This window comes from Oryctolagus cuniculus, chromosome Y (genome assembly GCF_051225735.1).
Source record: "Oryctolagus cuniculus isolate XC-2025 breed Fujian yellow rabbit chromosome Y, ASM5122573v1, whole genome shotgun sequence".
Taxonomy (NCBI): domain Eukaryota; kingdom Metazoa; phylum Chordata; class Mammalia; order Lagomorpha; family Leporidae; genus Oryctolagus; species Oryctolagus cuniculus.
The window spans coordinates 8440816-8455348 of NC_142889.1; the positions used below are offsets into that span (position 1 = coordinate 8440816).

Genomic DNA, 14533 nt, shown 5'->3' on the forward strand with positions numbered 1-14533 from the left:
TTTTCATCATTCTTTGGCATATTTAAACTGTCATATTTAATCCCTGACCTTGTATGACCGTGACTGTTCTTTTTGCCCTAAGCACACTATTTTATTCTGTGTTCATTTGTCTTCCGTGATGGTTGCTGAACATACCCACACACATTGCACTGATGTGCCCAGCTTCACCTGTCGCTGTCCTTACCAGGATGAGGTTGTAAAGGTGAAGGTGAGTGGCTGATGTGGGGTTCCAATTTATCAGATGTTTCTTCTGCTTCAAGGACCAAGGTCTTGCCCTCCATTGAGTTTTCAGGTTGTGGATCACACTGGGTGATTGAGATGTCTGCAATGTGGATCAGAGGTCATGAATATGCAGTTGATGTTTCATTCATTGATTTATCCAATCCAAACATATTCTGATGATCATGATCTGAGTTCTCAGAATATACATATTCCATAATCTCACAGGAAACCAAATACATGTCCTGATAAAAACTATAACATACATGTGCACAGCACATTTGTCTCATCATTGGATGCTGGAGTTTGGGTTAGAAGTCATATAATTGGGTTGGACTTCATGCTATGTGCTAAAGCTCTTTTTTTAATGGTGTCAGAGTGTGTGAAGGAATACAACTAGCATTTCTCTTGCTTTACCAAAGATTATGTACAAAATATCATATGTGACCTCACTTAAGTCCTGTATTGGGCCTTATCCTACCTACAGAATAACCAACATCTCTGAATATTCTGTATTGTTCCCTGCAGGGACACAGCTTCTTCTATTCTCCTTCATTGACTTTTTCCAGTGAGCACCCTTCCCACATCCAAGATGACATTTTCCTCTTAGGTTCAATTGAAAATGCGCAAGGGGGTGCTACCTTTTGGGTTGTCTATATTTCTTCCTGGGTCCAGCCCTCAGGTCTCCTCAGTACCACAGTCCTTGGCTACTGCTTTTGGCCCTGTTGGCCTCCACTAATTTGTCATGCCAATGAAACAATGGCTGAATTCTGAACTTGAATAAAATATATATTCATGATTTTCTCATGCCACTGTTGCTGTTAAATATTAACACAGTCCACTGATTGTTACTGAATTCTTAAGATTATCAAGTTGTGTCATGAATGTGGTGTGCTGTATATGATGCACTCACACATTGCAGTGAAACAGTGTGGTGAAATCATGTGCCACATGTATGTAACTTTGTAACATACTGCTTGAATTGGTCTGAAATTAATATGAAATAAATTCAGTATTTACCTATATGAATACTGCAGTGAGTTTTAATTAGGTAGAAAGGAAATGTTTGGGTCTGTGTGTTTAGCACACATGGCTCTATGTCAATGTCACATCACGTGGATTTGAGTGTGTGTTGTATTACATACAGATGGGTGTTCTGTGGTGTGGTGTGTGTGTGTGTGTGTGTGTGTGTGTGTGTGTGTGTGGTAAGGCATAGGTATTTGTGTGCTATGTGCTGGAGGGGTTCAGAAGTGTGTTACTCCATGAGACACTAGATACTGCATGTTGGAGGAAGCATGCAGCAGCTCTCACCACATACAGCACTTTGAAAGGTTGAAGGTGCTGTGGGTGCAATAAGAGTTTGTTGATATGTAAGAGGGAATGCTGTCTGCAAAAGTGAATTCTCATCAGACAGATGAGTGTTCATATATGAGCTCCAGAGCTGGGTAGTTAAAACAGGTTATCTGTGTGATGCGGTGTGAAGTATTCATGAGGTTAGTTAGAGAAAAGGGGTACATAATTGAGGGTGCAGGCATGCCCCTGTGCAATTCCACTAGGCAATGGGAAGCACATGATCAAGCAAGGAGGATAAGAGAAGATTGGTTCCAGGGGAAATTTTGGAATAGAACAGCTGAGTGAGGAGGAATAGAAAAGCAGAGTATGTGAGCAGGGGATCGTTCCCAATATTTGGGGCCACAGGTTTCCAGATGTGTCAGTGGTGCCCATGACCTCGTTTGCAGCTCTCTCCGTGACCACAGATGGTGAGTTCGTGTTGAGGAGCTGTGACCCATTATTGGGGCCACATTACCTATGTGTCACTCCCCACAGTCTTCGTCTAGTTGCTGTGACCTGAAGCACTTCATTATCTTGAGGGAAGAGTTGAGTGAGAAAGGATTGGCCACGGCAGTTCAGTTGTAACTCTCACCTAAGTTCACACCTTCCCTTTGCATCTGTCTTACCATCTTCAATAAGAATGGGCCTATTCCAGGAAGAAACTGAATGCAAATCATTTGAGGTGGGTGAACTATCTCCATCTTTCTTAAGATGGCATGAGGTCTTCAAACATATCTCAAAAGCAGCCTCTTGAGGCTTCTGGAATGCAGTGGGAAAATGACCATTTGAGATGCAACCTCATCTGGGTTGTGCATCTATCCAAAAGAAGAGTAGGAAAGTGAATCATGTTGTTTCAGGCATGGGGATACCCAACGAAGTTGTGCTCACAAAAATAAGGCCAGCTTCACCATTCAGTGAATCTTCATTTTTGCTGCATGCCACTCACGCAGACCATGACCAAAGTTTTGGAACATAAGTCTTAAGTAACTTTGAGGTTTAATTGGTTGTGCTAGGCTTGGTGCAAACAGGGTGTATTTCATTGTCTTTTGGAACCCACTTGTAATGTGTTTCATGAAACAAGGCTGTCACAAAATATGTGCTGTCACTAAATGTAAGACACTTTAGTATTCATTTATCTGTCACTGTGTTTTATGGCTCCATTATAGTTACGAAACGCTGAGTAATGTTGCCCACGAAGGCCACAATCTAACCCTGGAGCTTGTGAATATTACCTAGTATGTGAAGGGGGAATTTGCTGATGATGGAAAACCAAGGCTTTTATGATGAGAACAGCACCCTAGAGTACAATGGTGGGATATTCACTGTCACCCCGAGGATATTTAAAGCTGGGAGGCAAGAAGGTGAAAAGGATGGCGAGATATGTGACAGTGGAAACAAGAGGCTGGAGATTTTTGTTGAAGGGGAAGAAAATCAAGGACAGTGTGAATCCACAGGAAGGAAGGACACTCCTCCATCACCCAAGAAGAGAAGCCAGCCCTGGGGCTGGCACCATATGTAGTGGGTAAAGCCAATGCCTGCAGTGAGCGCATCCGATATGAGTGCCAGTCCTGTCCTAGCTACTCTACTTGCAAGTCACTTCCCTACTCATATGCCTGGGAAAGCAGTGGAAGACGGTACAAGACCTAGGGATGCTGCATCCATATTGGTAACCAGCAAGAAGCTCCTGGTTCAGATAGGCCCACCTCAAGCCATTGTAGCTGTCTGGGGAGTAGACCACCAGAAGAAGATCCCTTCCTCTGCCTCAGCCTCTCTGTAATTCTTTCCAAATAAATAAGTAAATCTTAAAGAAAAAACAACAAACCATTCCTGAAAATACCTGAGTTGTTAGGTCCATAAGATGCCACAAGGTGTAGGGGTGGGACACTGGGCAGTGATTAGGCTTATATCAGATTATTAGCACAGAGGTCACTTTACTGAATTCTGCTGTGTCTGTAAGACTGACACAGAAACACAGACTCATGTATTCTTGTTTTATTTACCTGTCTCATGACATCTGGTTCTAGGTATCACCTTGGGATTCTTGCCCATTCAAAACACAAGGACCCTAGACTCCAAATCTCGAGAACCAAGAATTAAAACAATCCTTTCCTTTAAAAAGTTAGGCTGCCTCATAGATTCCAAGATAGTACTGAAAAGGCAAGACAAACATTTTGAGATTTTTTTCTGGACTATGCAGAATTGTGTCAACTGATGAGTAGAATCATTCAGCTCATCTCTGTGCTATGAGAAAAACCTTCTACTGTGAGAAAGCTTCTACTTTCCCTGCATGAGTCTCTCCATCCCTGCCCCAGTGAGATTCTCCTCAGTTGAGAGGCAGGATAAGTAGCACGAAAGGAAGCAGCAGCCTTTGCTTTGTGGTATCAGGTTGGTATGGTCCTTTTAGGTTACAGTGCAGGTCATATTTGTAAATAAAACTTGACTGAAAAAGTTAATAAAGTAAGAGATGTGTTTCACATCTGGTGTATATTTGCATTTGTCCATACTTAAATAAGGGTCTTCTACGTGGCAGGTTCCATGACCACTCATGGCCTCCACATTCTGTTCCTGTAGTGAAATGCTGTAAGGTAAGATAGTTGTTAATTATTCCATCCGTGCATACTATGGGTGGCAGTACTGCACAGTGTCTCATTTTCAACAGAGTAGAACACATAAGCAATCTTCTGTCCACCTGTGTACCTGTTGTTTTATTTGCCTACCTCCCTTACTGATAGTTCTGAGCATACGTCTAGGTCAAAGGAAAGGAATGACAAAAGCACCTTTCAGGCATGACCATACCCACCACCCATACAAACCTCTGTATCTCTTCATGCTCTTTCCTTTTCTGTTCTTCTGGGATGGTAACAATCCAAGTTTCCTATGCAAGTTGCCTATAATGATGAGAAAGTGTTCATCAATCTAAGGCCATAATGTGTCACATGAAGACTTCTCCCTAAGGATCTCCCCATATATCCTGAAGTCTTATAAAAGCAAGAAATAGGTTGATCACAGGTTATTGATAAAAGCTTAGTCTGTTCCAAATTAAAATTCAGGTGTAATGTGTTTTTATAGCTGGAAGACGGTATGTAGGCAACACATTATATATTAACATCTGTCACCCCTGGTTTGTTTCTGTACTATATGTGGGTGCACTTGAACAGGTGGGACTATTGGATAAATCCCTTAGTAAACAAGTTCTTCACATGATTTTGAACTCATCCTTGCTCAGTTTTCTTTTTAAACTATTTATCCATTTGCTTATTTTTTATTTATTTCTTCTGCAACATAGTGAGAGAAAGGGGTTGAGACACATGTCTATATCCTTATTCAGTTCCCCAAAGGCTACCAAGGCCAGGCAGACCAAAATCAAATGCCAAGAATTTCACCAGGGGCTCCAATGAGGATGTCTGGGGCCCAAGTATTTGCCCCCGTATTCCACTGCTTCCCCAGGTGCATTAGGAGGAAACTGGAACGGAAGCAGAGCAACAGAGAGTCACCCAGCATCCTCTGTCAGAGGGTAGGATGCTGGCATCTCAACTGTTAACACACCATGTCATAATGTCATCCCCTGCTCAAACAAGTTTTCTTGCCCCAACTGTTTTAAGTGTGCTTTCATCTCAAGCAGTCACACTTGCCTCACAAAGAAAGGATAATTTACTTGTGGAAAACTTATAAGACGATCACCTACCTCTGCAATTCTTTCAGAAAGCAATCATTTGTCAAGCATAGTGCATCACCATGTCTGTGGCGTAGCAACCCACGGAAAGTCCATAAAGTAGCACAGGCCCTGTGTTGCACAGATAATAATACAGGTCATTTGAAATTCCCCTTTACTCTCAGTGACCTGGATCCTCAGGAAGACTGGTACACACACACACACACACACTCACACTCACACTCACAGGTTCTCCTTCTCTCTCTCCCTTCTTCACCCACAGCCCCTCTCCCACCTTTCCCATCTCTCCTCTCCTCTTCCACAATTAGACTACTCCCTTTCTTTTTCAGAAGGCAGTTTTTGATTACTGGTTACTAGATAATATCCTAAGACATACCTTTTGATCTCTTTGAAATCAGGAGACAGTATATGGGTTCTAAATAATTTGCCTTTGGTTTCCATTGTATGTTCCACCTTCAGAAAGTTACTCAAATCTACTACCTTCCTCTCTACAACTGGGCACCCAGCAAGTCACCTCTGATAAAGTATGAAATGGGAATACCCAAGAACAAATCGCCTGAGTCTCTCTCTTCGCCTAATTACTGTCCAGCCTGGAACACAGTACGTCAACAGTAACCAGGAATATTCTGTGACCGATTGATGACATCACTCCATTCCAGGGGTTCAGCAAATAGGTGGAGGCCCACAGATTTGCTACCATCAATAACCAAAGATGACACAATTTAAGTAATGGAAATCCTACCACGAGATTTAAGATAAATACACTATTAGTAGTGTATGTCATACACAAACAAGAAGAATGTTTGAAAATTACACTCTGTATACATATATCAAAATGACACAAAGAAGTCTTATGTTTGTTAAATTGGTGAGAAAAGTTGAAGGTTTAAATTTCAAAATTCAATCTGCATGTTGGCTTCTAGGTGAGAGTTTAAAAATATGTTACATATCAAGGCTGGGGCTGCGGCTCACTAGGCTAATTCTCCACCTTGTGGCGCTGGCATACCGGGTTCTAGTCCTGGTAGGGGCACTGTATTCTGTCGTGGTTGCTCCTCTTCCAGGATAGCTCTCTGCTGTGGCCAGGGAGTACAGTGGAGGATGGTCCAAGTACTTGGGCACTGCACCCCATGGGAGACCAGGATAAGTACCTGGCTCCTGCCATTAGATCTGCGTGGTGCGCTGGCCTGCAGCGTGCCTGCCGCGGGGGCCATTGGAGGGTGAACCAACAGCAAAAGGAAGACTTTCTCTCTGTCTCTCTCTCTCACTGTCCAATCTGCCGGTCAAAAAAATATATGCTTCGAATCTATACATCTATGTAGTTTCTGTTTCTACTGAGATCAGTGTCATGTTGGTTCACAATGAGACCTGCCTCTTCTGCCACTGCTCATCGTCACTCCCCTTTTGCTTTCAGAGAAGAGATAACCCTTGGATTTACAATTTCTGGCTCCCAGTCTAGAAAACATCTGGGCCCTGTTACAAGAAGTTCACATCTGGAGCACCTCTGTTCTGCCTTCCATCCAGTATAGAACACATCTTAAGTCATATGGTCAATATGTGTTTACTTTGAACGTCAGCAATGCCCATATGGCTAGCCTCATTCAGTCTCCCTGTCTCTAGGCTTTCTGTCATTTACCATGACCACTGATTGAAGGATAGGAGATTTATAAAGTAATAATTACCCCAGTTACCTCCCAGAAAAAGTAAAGTTAAAGTCAGCAATGGAAACAAGCTACCATATATCAAACTGATAAAAATTAGGTAAGTCCAACTACACCAAATAGTTGGAAGAACATGAACAAACGAAATGTCATGAGGCAAAATTCATATTAAATCTCTGTAACAATCTCAGAGCATGTAGACAACAACACGCCGATTTGAAGCCAGGAGCCACGTGCTTCCTCCTGGTCTCCCATGTGGGTGCAGGGCCCAAGTGGCCATCTTCCACTGTACTCCCGGACCATAGCAGAGAGCTGGCCTGGAAGAGGGGCAACTGGGACAGACTCCAGCGCCCCAACCAGGATCAGATCCCAGGGCGCTGGCACCACAGACAGAGGATTAGCCTATTGAGCCACAGCACCGGCCTTGGAATTAACTTCTAAGAGATGAGGTCAACTAAATTAAAGTCTATGCCAAGGGAGAGGAGCAACAAGAAAGAACTGGTGAGCAGAGATTTAAAAAAAAAAAGAACAACAGAATTCAAGGAAATTCAGGTGGCTTCCTGAACAGGCTAATGACCGGGGCTACTATTAAAACAATTCTGCATAAAATTTCAACAGCAAAAGAAATTAGCCTGTCAAAAATTAAACATGCCCTATATTACATCTAGATCTAAGAGGAAGGTATGTTCTGACTTTATTTCCCCTCACTAACACAGAAAAGCACTGCAATCTCCCTGGCTTAAAATAAAAGTCTGTCCCCCGTTAGTTATGGATATCAAGAGTCTTAAGATGCCAATGTGTTGCTGCATGCTTCTGGAGAACAGAAGTGCAATATAGGAATGAGGAGCTGTGAGTAGTACTGGTTCTGACTGGAAGCCCTGAAAGGAGCCTAAAGCTCTGCAGCATCCAGAGGTTGCCTGTAGCCTTTTTCTCTTATTCAGTCTTCATCTTCATACAGAATCTCTCTAACACCTGCTGCCACTGTAACCTCTTCACTCCAACTGCTACTTTCTTCGCTCCTTTCTCAAAAGGAACCCTGTGGTTATTTGACCTTAACCACATCATCCTGGAAAACCTTCTAGTTCAGAACCCTTGATTTAAATGATTCCAGCAAGTCTACATTGCCACACAATGTTTCATATTCATAAGTTGCAGGGAACTGGGAAGATGATATTTTGGGGGTAAGGTACATTTTCCAGCCTACTCTACCAAGAAAAAAAAAAGTTACCACAGAGATTGCAAGTATGGCAAAATATGATCGCCTGAACCTCATTTATGTACCTTCTCATTAAAGGGAAAGAAAAGGAAGACAATGAAGGGCAAGAATTCCAGTTCCCACAAGGAAACAACTGAAGAAAAGTCACAGAAACATACCGTTTTACCACTGCCATGCTCAACCATTGCTCCTCAGTAATGCGATTCACATGGCGAGAATGGAAAGCAAATGGGGCCAAGGGTTCAATCACCACAAGGCAAAGAAAATGCCCAGGCTTCAGTCCTTTGTGAAAACTGTGCAGCAGCCATTCTTCATCAAAGCCATGTTAAAATGTGGAGATGCCAGCGAGGATGTGGGGGAAAAGGGACCCTAACCCACTGTTGGTGGGAATGCAAACTGGTCAAGCCACTATGGAAGTCAGTCTGGAGATTCCTCACAAACCTGAAGATAACCCTACCATTCAACCCAGCCATCCCACTCCTTGGAATTTACCCAAAGGAAATGAAATTGGCAACCAAAAAAATAATCTGCACCTTAATGTTTCTTGCAGCTCAATTCACAATAGCTAAGACCTGGAATCAACTTAAATGCCCATCAACAGTAGACTGGATAAAGAAATTATGGGATATGTACTCTATAGAATACTATACAGCAGTCAAAAACAATGAAATCTGGTCATTTGCAACAAAAGGGTGGAATCTGGAAAACATTATGCTGAGTGAAATAAGCCAGTCCCAGGGACAAATATCATATGTTCTCCCTGATTGGAGTAAACTAACCAGCACCAAAAAGGAAACTTTTAAAGTGAAATGAACACTATGAGAAACCGTGACTGATCAGCGCTAGCCCTGACTGTGGATGAACAACTTAATATGTTATCCCTCTTAGTATTTTTTTGTTTGTTCTACTTAATACTATTGGTTAAATTCTGTAATTAATACGCAGTTATTCTTAAGTGTTGAAACTGAAATGTGATCCCTGTTAAACATAAGAGTGGGAATAAGAGAGGGAAGAGATGTACAATTTGGGACATGCTCAAGCTGACTTGTCCCAGATGTTAGAGTTAGAAATATACTAGGGCATTCCAATTCAATCCCACCAAGTTGGCGTGTACAAATGCCACCTCACTAGTCTGAGTGATCGATTTCTGTTCACAATTGATCATAATGATAGGACTAAGAGCCAAAGGGATCACATAAACAAGTCTAGTGTCTGCAAATACTAACCGATAGAATAAAAAAGAGAGAAAGATACAACACGGGAAGCAAGATACACAGCAGATGATTAGAATGGCAGATGTCCTAAACAGCACTCTGGCCTCAGAATCAGCCCCTTAAGGCATGTGGATCCGGCTGAAAAGCCATTGAGAGTATTTCAGGCATGGAAAGCCAAGATCTATGTCCAAAAAAAAATGAACTAAATGAAAGATCTCCATGAGTGAGATCCCAGTGGAAAGAACGGGTCATCAAAGAAGGAGGTACCTTTCTCTGAAGGGAGGAGAGAACTTCCACTTTGACTACAACCTTGTCTAAATAGGATCAGAGTCGGTGAACTCAAAAGGCTTTTATAGCCTATGAAACTCATGACAAGAGCCTAGGGTGATTACTGATGCCATAAACAAGAGTGTCAATTTGTTAGGTCAACAACAGGAGTCACTGTGCACTTACTCCTCATGTAGGATCTCTGTCTTGAATGTGCTATACAGTGTGATTTAATGCTATAACTAGTACTCAAACAGTATTTTTCATTTTCTGTTTCTATGTGGGTGCAAACTGTGGAAATCTTTATTTAATATATGCTAAACTGATCTTCTGTATATAAAGAGAATTGAAAATAAATCTTGATATGAATGGAAGGGGAGAGGGAGCGGGAGATGGGAGGGGTAGGAGTGGGATGGTAATTATGGGGGGGGCGAAGCCATTGTAATCCATGAGCTGCACTTTGGAAATTTATTTTCATTAAATAAAAGTTTTAAAAAAAGAATAAAAAATGTGGAGAAGAAACCACAGGGACTAACTACTAGTGCATCATCCTACATCCATAGGAGAATGTTTACTGTGGTGCATATTACTGGGTGTCTGAGAAGGACACAAAGCAGCAGAGCATTCAGTGTTAGAGCAGGAGCTGTGAACTAGAAGTTTCAGGTGAGAGGGAAGGAGAAATGGCTATCTGTGTTTCTATTTTAGAGAGACACAGACACACAGACCGGAGGCTCTCCTCTGCTTTTCCGTTCCCCAAAAGATCAGAAGCCAGCAGCAGGGATCTCAATTGAGATCTCCCACAAAGATGGCAGAAAATCAATTTCCTGAGCCACTACTGCTGCTCCCTCACATCTGATTAGAAAAGAGCTGCAGACAAAACCAACTTTCTGCCGGTGCCGCGGCTCACTAGGTTAATCCTCCGCCTGCCGCGCCGGCACACCGGGTTCTAGTCCTGGTTGGGGCGCAGGATTCTGTCCCGATTGCCCCTCTTCCAGGCCAGCTCTCTGCTGTGGCCAGGGAGTGCAGTGGAGGATGGTCCAAGTCCTTGGGCCCTGCACCCCATGAGAGACCAGGATAAGTACCTGGCTCCTGCCATCGGATCAGCGCAATATCTGCATTAGTGGATGATAAGTCTAACAGAGTAGGTAATGTAGCACTGTGGTGAGGCCACCATTTAGTTTGCTCTGTAGGTACTAGGCATGTTGCTGAATCTTTTAAGCTGATTATTTCGCTTGATCTTCCTCATCCTCTAAGAACAGTGTTTCAGAACTGAGAAAGCTGAGAATCAAACTTTAATGACACATCTCAAATCACATTATTAAATGGAAAGTTGCCTCGTACCTACACAGCAAACACCAATAATGGTGGTGATTATAACATGCACGACAGACTGCTAATCACACTCCATGTCCAGACTCCTAAAACTTCCCTCATTTGCAGCAAAGTAGATGCAACTGGAAACCGTTATACTTAGTGAAATAAGCCAGTCACAAAGGAACAAATTCCATATGATCTCTCTGTGTTGTGCCAAAAGAGAACTTAAAATGTAATCTATGGAAGCCAGCCTTACACTTTGAGATGTGCTGAGTCGGAACAGCCCCTGCCTTGACTATGTGGAAACGATGTTTTTCTTGTTTGTTTGTTTGTTTGTTCTTTACTTCCTTTGTTTTTTTCTTCATACCCGGTGTAGGGTTAATATTTCAAGTATATCAATTAACTGAAAATTGATCTCTGTAAAAATTAGAAGGGTATAGGAAGAAGGAGGAAGAAGAAAGAGGAAGTATGAGTGGTAGGGAGGTAGTGGGGAGAGAAGCATCATGATCTCGCATCTGTATATATTAAATGCATGGAGCGGTAGTTCTCAAACAAAATTAAAAAAAAAGAAGGGCCCAGCTTGGGTGTAAACATGAGCTGATCATTTTCTGAGGTTGTGCTGAGTGACTGCAGATGCCCAGAACACAGGAACTCAATAGCTCTGAAGCAATTAAGCTAGAGAACAGACAACATAAAGGTCTAGAAAGTGACTACTGCAGGGAAACAGGAAACTGCAAGGAGCTTTAGAGCCTTAATTCACTCAGAGCAGAAGGGAGGACTCTGAAAGAGTAAAGGCAATGATAATGATACTAGCAACAATGGTAGCAATTACCTACATATGAAATGCGTATTATGCCCCAGGGTAATGTCCTGCCCTGCACGCAGAGCTAACTGATACTCAAAGATGTTAAAAAACTTGTCACTGGTTAAGCAACTCCAAAACGTGGTTACGTAGCGTGATCTTCCACATGAGATTTTAGGAGATATCTGAAAGACTCTGTAGCATCAGTGTTTAAAAAGGATTACCTATTTCCTTTACATTTCTTATACTTCAATCATGTTCTTCTGCCTTATACTAGGAACACAGTAGGGAGATTTAGGAGAGTTATGAGTCTGAACTAATGACAATTTCGTTGAAGAGTTTGATAAAGTCCATAAAGTCCATATGGGTGATGGTAGGCCCACGGTTTTGGCACAGTAAATTAACACTGTTGCTTGTGATGCTGGCATCCCATGCCTGGGCAGTTTGTTCAAGGGCCAGAACCTCTGCTTCAAATCCAACCCCCTGATAATGTGCCTGGTAAACTAGCAGATGACGTCTCAAGTACTTGGCTCTCTCCCACTGATACTGGAGATCAGAGTGGAGTTCTTATCTCTGCTGCGACCTGGTTTATACCTGGTTACTCAGGGCATCAGGGGGGAGTGAGCCAACAGATGGAAATTTCTCCTCTTCCTTTTCCCCTCTCCTTCCCTTCCTCTTTGCCTTTCCCTCGAGAATAATACATGTTCAAAAAAAGTACTTGTGTTGCTTTCAAGTTGCAAAATTCCCCTGTGGTCTGAAGGTGTGGGAGGTGCCCACAAAAGACTTATCACTAAACTTATGACCCTGAATATTTACCTGAATCTACACACATAAGCTCAGCTATATGAAACTCACTGAAGAAAATGTGAATTCACAAAATAGAATAAAAAGCACTTATTGTTGAGAGAAAAAGCAATCTACACCAGGATCCGTTAAACTAGCAAACTGCCACCCAGGGAATTTCAATTTAGTTTCCATTTACAAAAGGACAAAAAATTGCAGTGGCACATTTATTGCACAAAGCAAAATACAGCGTTTCTGGTTTTTATATTTGAATAAACTGCTAGATATAAAGCATTCTGAAAATCACACCTTGAAATAATGCCTCCTGGAAGATAACACAGAAAGCATCCTTCAAGTCTTCAGTTGGTTCACAGGATACAAACTGTTCAGAGTGGTGAGAGCTCAGTTACATGCCAACCAAAATCACAACTTAATTTCTGCCTATAATCGTTCTGTTCTAATGCAGTTCTTGTCGCTTCTGTTACACAAAAATTAGTTAACACTGACTTCTTATACACTGTATCTCCAGAATTCAACCACAGTGCTGACAGAGAGTAAACTAAGTAATCCTCCCACTCAGATGGTAGATGCACCTGTTTGACTTGAAATATTTTTAGCTTTTTTAAGTAACTAAAATTGCTGAGGATAAGAAATGTTTCCTTCCTACTTGTCAGGGATGTGGTAATCAAAGGAAGATAAAGTTTAGATTTCTAATTCACCATAGGATAGAGAAAGTAGCCACGGATCAATGCCATTAGACCAGAGAATTTACAGCAACTCTAAATGGTAACTACGGTTAAAAATAAAGTTGACTTTACGGAGAACCCAGAGGGCTTCCATAGCCTTGGAAACTCATGACTGGAGCATAGGGAGATTACTGATGCCATAGACAGGAGTGTCAATTGGTAAAGTCAACAACAGGAGTCACTGTGCACTTACTCCTCATGTAGGATCTCTGTCCTTAATGTGCTGTGCATTGAGATTTAATGCTATAACGAGTACTCAAACAATACATTTCACTTTGTGTTTCTATGGGGGTGCCTACTGTTGAAATCCTTACTTAATACATACTAAACTGATCCTCTCCAAAAAAAAAAAAAAAAAAGAAATTATCAATTCCTAACTTGACTCTCACTGGGATTAAACATGACAATAGGTCTGCTCTGATTTCATCATCATTTTAAAAAATCACCTATTATTTTTCATTTTATGTTTCTGTGTGGGAGCAAACTGTTTAAATCCATACTTAATGTATATACTAAGCTGATCTTCTGTATATTAAGATAATCGAAAATGAATCTTGATGTGAATGGAAGGGGACCGGGAGTGGATAAGCGGAGGGTTGTGGGTGGGAGGGACGGTATGGGGGGGAAGCCATTGTAATCCATAAGTCGTACGTTGGAAATTTATATTCATTAAATAAAAGTTTAAAAATAATAAAATAAAATAAATAAAGTTGACTTTTGTCCATGCAATGATTTTTATACTGAAAAATTGTTTTCACATAATCCAAATCTCTGACATAAATATCCCTTCACCCCATATTTTAGCAGTCAGATGATCATCAGCACGCCAGTGTTGGTTAGATGTAAGCCAGTCTACACTGTGTCTTAACTACTCAGGGAATTCAGGAAGAGAGTGCGTTATCCAGAGTAGAACAAAAAGATCATGAGATGTGTGTTTTCCCAGGGACCAACTGTACTATTTTGAACCTATTTTCACCAGTCCAAGCCTGCCTTTCCAAAAAAGAAACAGAATATATGTCCATCGTCACAAACATGCAATTCTTGAAATGCCAACTTTTGTATAGCTTTATGGTTACTGATGATGCCTCTTCCCAATCAACTCTATTATAAAATATTTTTTCTGATTATCAGCATCTATGCACATATGACTTCTGTTCTGAGATTTCTAGCAATTATGAATCAAATTCTGAGAATCACTGCAACCCATACAGATATTACCATTGTTCACAGGTAGACCAACCTTCTGTGCCAAATTTGGCAGGCCTCATATGGCCCATGGTCTACTTCTGATATTAGGAAATGTGTTTTT

The 14533-nt window shown here is 41.6% G+C and overlaps 1 long non-coding RNA gene across 1 annotated transcript in view; it reads right to left on the reverse strand.

The window, feature by feature from the left end:
* Positions 1-4364: 4364 nt before the first annotated feature.
* The window catches only part of LOC149119201 (uncharacterized), a 33462-nt gene continuing 23293 nt past the window's right edge, over positions 4365-14533 (reverse strand). Inside the window, exons 2-3 of the long non-coding RNA XR_016228643.1 lie at positions 5237-5335; positions 4365-4439 (exon numbers count right to left, since the gene is read on the reverse strand). This is a non-coding gene — a long non-coding RNA (uncharacterized LOC149119201). The remainder of the gene's footprint in view (positions 4440-5236; positions 5336-14533) is intronic.